General features: G+C 39.4%; 1 non-coding gene across 1 annotated transcript; it reads right to left on the reverse strand.

Moving 5' to 3' along the window:
- Positions 1-225: 225 nt before the first annotated feature.
- LOC145404537 (5S ribosomal RNA) lies at positions 226-344 on the reverse strand. Its single transcript, XR_013898194.1, has one exon. It is a non-coding gene; the product is annotated as a 5S ribosomal RNA (ribosomal RNA).
- Between the last annotated feature and the right edge of the window lie 6915 nt (positions 345-7259).

The raw sequence follows: 7259 nt of genomic DNA on the forward strand, positions 1-7259 counted from the left end.
GCTTAACCTGCAGACCAGCAAATAAAGTTAAAAAAAAAAAAAAAATCTGTATTTTAAGTTACAAAAAATAGCAATGCAAAATTAAAAGAATCGAATCAGTCATTCCATCCATCCATCCATTGCCAGACGCCATGTATCCCAAACGGGGTGGCCAACGGCTTAGAGTTAATTGTTTTACAGGGAGGGGCACTAATCCTCCACCAACCCCACTTTGACACGTAGGGATGCCAACAGCATCTTGTGTTCCCAGGCAGTCACCCATCCAAGTACTAACCAGACCCAACGATGCTTAACTTCGCTGATCGGACGGGAAGCGGTGTACTCAACGTGGTATGGCCGTTGGCATCAGTCATTAAAATACATATAATTTTATCAACAGACACCTGAAAAAATATTTTGATTCCCGAGCAAAAAATTGATTCGGTAAGCAGCATTATGCAGATTAGAATATGTAAAAAAATATTATATAAATATAAACTGAATCGGTGAAGCTAATTACATAATTATATCTGTATCTACATCTATACAATATATATATAGATATATTTACATATATATATATATATAGATATATATATATATTATTATATATATATTATATATATATATTATATATATATTATATATATATATATATATATATATATATATATATATATATATATATATATATATATATATAATTTATAACTTGCGTATAATAATAATAATAATAATAATAATAAATGTTCGAGCGGGCGAAGCGAGCAAGAACAGTAAATTTAGTCACAGTTCGGACCCCCGACATATGTACCCGAACGTAAGATTTATGGCATCAGCAAGAAATGGGGGCAGTGGTCGGGAGGAAAACTCTGTTGTACAGTAGTGAACTTTTTTTAATATCTCAGCCAATTTTGAAGTTACAAGAGAGATAGACACCAATTTGGAAATCGCATAATAATTTTCAATTATTTTCATTTCATAAACAACCTTTCATTCCCAATAGTTTTTCCATAAATCAAGGAAACGATTTTTTATAAGGCAGATTAGCGTAACAGCCGACTGAGCAAGAAGTAACAGTCTAAGGATGCGTGTGTAGCACAGCAGTATTTTCCGACGATTGCCGAGAGGAACCAGATTTTGCCTTTTCAAAACAAATGCCTATTTTTTTTTTTTTTTTTTTTTGACTGAATCAGAGTCAAACTAATACAATACCCTGATCGACGAAAGAAACTCTGAATATCTGATTTCTGATTCGAATCGGAGCTCACCAAGAGATTTGGTGAAAGTAATTTTTGTGAGTGAGCAAAAAGTAAAGTCATTATGAACCTGCTGGGTCCCAAGCTGTAATTATTTAAAGAGGAGTATTGGTTTTAGGAATAATAAGACCCTTCTTTCTGTCCTTAATACCTACAAACCAGTAGCCTACCATCTTTTGTATTTCATTCTTCCCACCAACAGGCGATTCTTTTCATCTAGGAATGCACCTCAGGTACAAAGGTTTTCGTAAGCAGAATAAAATCATCTGGAGCTGTTGCCTCTCCTGACACTGAGAGGGCTCTCCCTACATGCTAAGGGATCTTTATATGAAGCATGTGTTAGGAGTGTAATACTGTATGGTAGTGAGACCTGGGCAGTAAAGGAAGAGGATATTCGCTGGCTCAAACGTGCAGAAATGACAATGATTAGGTGGATGTGCAGTGCGTCCCTGTGTGCAAGGCCTGGGGGGGGGGGGTTGCTGTGTTTACGATGGAAGAGTTGAGAGGTAGGATGGGAGGTAATTATTTCCTTTATTGCCGTTTCTTTAGTGGGCAATCTTACCATACCCGGTAGATTTGTGCTATCATATAGTGTATGCCTGTATGTGTGTTTTTGTGTGCAAATGAATATTTCTATTTTTTATGAATATTTTCAATGTCCATGATCTTGGTTAAGTTAGCTTAGGTTGAGATATCGTAGGTTGAGATAGCTTAGCTTGTCGGATGAGCCAGAAAGGACCATCAGGGTAAGTTAGGTTACCTTAGTTAGGTTAGGATAGGTTAGGTTACTCTTGTTAGGTTAGGTTAGATTAGGTTATGTTAGGTTAGGTTAGGTTAGGTTAGGTTACTCTTGTTAGGTTAGGTTAGGTTAGGTGGCAATCAAAAGCTTCTGCAGGGTTAGGAGGTAACTAAGATTGTCATAGTCATATTATGGTTATTATTCACTTGCACAACAAATGAGGCTTCAAAACACTCAAATGAACTAAAAATAACTATCAAATGGAAGGAAAAAAAACACCAACAATAGGAAACGGAAATAAAGGAAATATTTACAGGATGGGACTGGAGTGTTTTGGTGCTGTGATGAGGAGAGGTAGATTGAGGTGGTTTGGGCATGTGGAGAGGATGGGGGATGATAATTGGGTGCAGTGGGTGGGAGGCGTTAATATTAGGGATGAGGCTGAGAGGAGTAGACCAAAAATGGCGTGGGACGAGGTCATTAAGTGTGACCTTAGGGTTAAGGGACTGAACAGGCAGGCTGCCATAGATCGAGCGACATGGAAAGCCGCCATTAGGTGACCAAGGCCGATGCGTGCAAGCATTTTGGAGTCTTCAAAAACGAAACAAAAGAATGGAATATAAATGGTGTCCTCGGTTTGAAGGGACTGGTCGAATGACTGGCACAGTTTTCTTCGTCATGTAATTATTTGCCTTGGCCCAGTTGTTGATCTATATATCGATTCAGTCCGATGACGCAAGTTCTATTTTACTCCTGCCGCCTCCAGACGATTTTAATCATCTTTGGACGGACTTTAGCAAAGGAGGGGAAACTGATGGCCATAGGTAGCTCCCATCTTTGGAAAAATCTCTTTTGAAGTAAATGAAACCGTTTGAAGACAGCTAGCATGAAGTACAAAGTGCTTCATTGTTTTGAAAGGGTTAATAACAAGACACTGAACACTTACTTTCAAATCCGAGTACTGAGATCTGTGTCCTCAATGTCAGAAGTTGTCCTGGTACCCTCTAGCTCTTCCACTTACTGAGTAAACCTTGGACGCAGATTCCCACCCAGCAGAGTGTTTTCACGCCCGAGTCAAAGGGTCACAGATAAACAAGTTTCCATCGAACACACAAATATATCCCGTCACCAAGCCAATGGATACAGAATATTTGTGCATAGCTACAAGTAAAGAACTTGGTTCCCTTATTGCACAATTACAGTCAGTTTGCACATTCATTGGCACAGTCTTAAGTGTGAGAATAATTCCAGGTTAAGAACGAAGAGTCTGCTTGTCAGTGCCGGTATCCTGACTCCCAGCTGCCAACATCTGAGCATCCTTCCCCGTTTCAAGCTCGTTGAATCGATTCACCAAAACCATCACAACTTGGAGATGTGTTAAACACTTCGAAACAGTTTGAACCAGATCCCAACAATGCAGACACTTTAAACTTTAACAAAACAAGCTAGCAAAAGCAATAATAGAATATAAACTTTGGTAAATATTCGGTCACGTGAATAAAGGAGACTATCCCAATTTTTTTTTTACGTGACACGCAAGTCGTCAGAATATTGCGTAAGGGTTTCATTAGTGTTCATTTACAATTGGAATGATATTACTGTCCGTAAGTATATAACCTCATCACGGTCAATTATTCCCTTACACATTTCAGGCTCTGAACTAATATGCTGCAAAATTCCAACTCACCTGATTAATGTGGAAATTGTTTAAGGTGGCCTTTTTAAGTTTAGGCACCATTTTGAGAAAGTGTAAAGGAATTACCTACCGTACAATTAAGAAGGAATGTTGCCTCACTTGCATTATTTTACAGATATTTTTATGGCAAATGCTCAGACGAAGTCGTGTCCATGATGCCACCGCTTCATGCCTTCCCTCGTGCTACACGGCCATCTGGTAGCGCTCATGACTGGAATGTCACACAGCCATTGCTGAACTTCTGCCTATCAGAATTTTTTTATTCCCCGAACTACATCCTTCTGGAACTCGCTTCCCCGGAGTTATTTCCTCCCAAACTTCAACCTACAGCTGTTCAGGTCCACCTGTGACAGATATTCTATGAATGGAGGATGCCAGTAATCTGGTGTATGGGTTATCTTTTTATTCATTTGTTTTTCCTTCCTCCGTTCTGTCATTAAAAAAAAAAAAGAGGCTATTGACCTCTGCGTGTGCATTTGCGGAAACTGATACGGGTTCAGCTAACAACGATAAACAACGACACAATGGGCCAGACACTTGAAACAGTTATCTTACCATTGGAGCCCATGAAAATTTACAGAACGTTACTTAAGACGTTCATACCTCTTCGACTAAAAGGGCAGAGGTATTGTCCGCGACTGCACCGCTATGAGTAAAAGTTCCCCTGCACTTCTCTGTCAGCTGTGGCAATGGAAGGTGATAAATGGACTGTTATTATGCGATACCAACATAAAGCACACAAGAAAAGAGCATGAAAAAAGATATCGTTGTCGGCTGAGGTGGAATGAGAAATACGGAAGGCAGGACACAATACAGATAGATGATTGTCGGCGAAATACTGCTCATGCTTCAGAAAATATGTGCATCAAGTATTTCGGAAGTGTTCGTAAAGTCTCCCTCTGAGCATCATGTTCAAGGTAAAATTAATATTCTCGTTAGCTTAGCCGACCCCATACAACTTTCCATCCTTCGCAGTTGATGTCTGTATCTGACGCTTTTTATTATTATATTATATCGAGAGAGAGAGAGAGAGAGAGAGAGAGAGATGAAATGCACAGAGTCTAGGTAATTGTGCTTGAGATTCTGGTAAGTGGAAAAGAATAATGCTCGTAATGATATAAGAGTGGCATTCTAAGTGACATTTCGGGTACCTAGTAACTCTGTATTAGTGATTTATTATACCTGATTACTTTGATGCCCTCGTTTTATGTTATTTATGTAGTTATAGATTATTAGTTATGCAGATGATATAAAAGAAAGAAAAAGTGTAATATGCAAATTAAATCGCTATGCAAGAGGCCCTGCGAAGACTCCTGTGCCTCGTAGAGTACGGTCCTAAGCCTCTCAGGTCTGGCATCACATTCCAGTGGTACGCAGTCTTGAAATATAGTCGTATGCATAAATAACAATTGTGGCGTTTCACATTTGTGCCATCTGCGCACACTACAAATGGATTCCACACTTTGCCCATATGCTTAGCCACCTTTCAGGCACAGAGTTAAGAGTGGTAGGTGTGATGATCCAAGAACAGTGGTTAATTTCATTATTTGGGTCTGAAAACTATTGTGAACAGCCATCTTGCACTTCACGTTTTCCCATCCCAATAATTTTAACATTCAAAGATCGCACAGATGTGAAATTAAAGAAATGCCGATTCCACAGTTTCTTTAAGCATATCAGTTAGCGTTGAGTGCGTTTCATGGTCTTTACATTTTTATTCACTGATGCTAATATTGCTTTCACGCCCACACCTGCCTTACATAACACCCTCCTCCGCACCCCGTACTGTACATTGCGTAAGGTGTTGTCAGGCGTGCGGAACAATAACAAAGAAGGGACGGGACATGGCCTATTTTCCCCAGCGATGGAGTCTTCCAGGCACGTCTTCCTTTCCAGTTTCTGTTTGTGTCAGATCCTCAATATAAGTGTTATCGTTGTCATCATTAATGAAAACTATGTCAATGTAAAAAGGTTTAAATTATATACGAGAGTATCAAGGAATAATAAGGAAAATATATCGCTATGGAAGTTGTACAAAAAAGCACCTGAAGCACAAAGCCTTTTCCTTACACATTTCTTAACAATAGTTATGATTGTTTTATTTGTTTTGTCATTTTTGCTATTAACATCTCTAATATTGAGTATACTGGATAAGCAACGTCCAAGAGAATTGCAATACTCTGGTTTCTATGATTCACTCATAGCTAAATATAATCGTCTGGCGTTCACTGAAGCAGAATACTAGAATTACCTCGTTCATAAGAAGGTTAATATGAAATATCCAACAATAAACTGGTACATACGAGGAGCCAAGGGAGTCTTCTAGTCCACGACAATACAACCCATTGTTTTTGGTGAAAGGCAGCATGTCAGTACGGCTTTTGTCTTTGTATGGAAATGAGAGGGCGATGATAAGAGACGATGTGAAGTCCTGGGGGAGCAAGACTAAAAATACCTTACGATTATTTTCCTGAAGGAATAGGAGGTGTGGACAGATTTCTATTCTCACTCCTTTCTTTGCCCATCATTCAAAAACAGATCTAAGTTAACAGATTCAGTTGACTGTAAATTCCTTTGTGAATCAACATCCTAGATCTGGATTCAATGACAGTCTTATGCTCCATTCCCTAACGTAACTTTTTTTTTTCCCCTCGGGAGGAACAACACACATGGAAAGATTTTGAAATCTCCTTCCCTAGCTCTTTCTGGAAAAAAAAAAAAAAAGTGCTGTGACCAGGGACTGATCGTAAGGTTATCTGTGAATCAACGTCCTGTGAATCAGAGGAGCGGTAATATTAACATATCCTCGCCTTACTCTGAGCTAAGGTTAAGAGCAAGTGAATAGGATAAAATGGTAATGTGGATTCAAGCCCCACTAACTGCAACTGAGCTTATTGGCTAGACACTAACAAGTTAACGCCTGTCCTCAACACTCAGTTAACCAAACCTACACCACACCACCGTCTTCTATCACCAGCTTCTCTCTCACCGTTCGTACCTTGCATCTTTCAGCCTTCCAGCTCACCTACATCTTAAAAGTTTCAACTAACACTCTGTTCTGTTTCATCATCAGTGCCTTATGTCTCCTACCTTCTTGTTCATTTACAATACCTCTGTCTGTTGCCACTGTCGTCTGTTTCACCGTCTGTGTCTTGTTTCCGTCCTCTAGCCCTCCTTCGAACCTGCATCATACCGCTGTGTACTATCACTGTTTTCTGTATTTCGGTCTGCTCCTTGTATCTGTCCCACTCTCCTAGCTTCTCTACAACTTTACATGTTATAAGAGGCTTTGTATGGTATTTTTAAAGTATGATTGAAAAAGTACTACAAGTGTGAGTGGTAGGCTCTTTTAGTGGCGGATCGAAAGAGTTATGTAAGAGTAGGGAGCAGTGCATATGAACAAGAGGAATGGGAAGGACTTGAAAATAATATGGGGGTAATTTTTTAGGAGTAAGAGTAGTTGAAGGGTTGCGTGAAGTGGGGTTAAAGGGGTGGGGGAAAGAAGGACTGGGTTTTCAAAGTTAAATGTGAGTCATGTTGTAACAAGCGAAATGTAGGGTGGAAGAAGCAAGGATTTCTTAAGACC

The sequence above is a fragment of the Coenobita brevimanus genome, chromosome 63 (genome assembly GCF_032717465.1).
Source record: "Coenobita brevimanus isolate Jiangsu-jjx chromosome 63, ASM3271746v2, whole genome shotgun sequence".
Classification (NCBI taxonomy): Eukaryota; Metazoa; Arthropoda; class Malacostraca; order Decapoda; family Coenobitidae; genus Coenobita; species Coenobita brevimanus.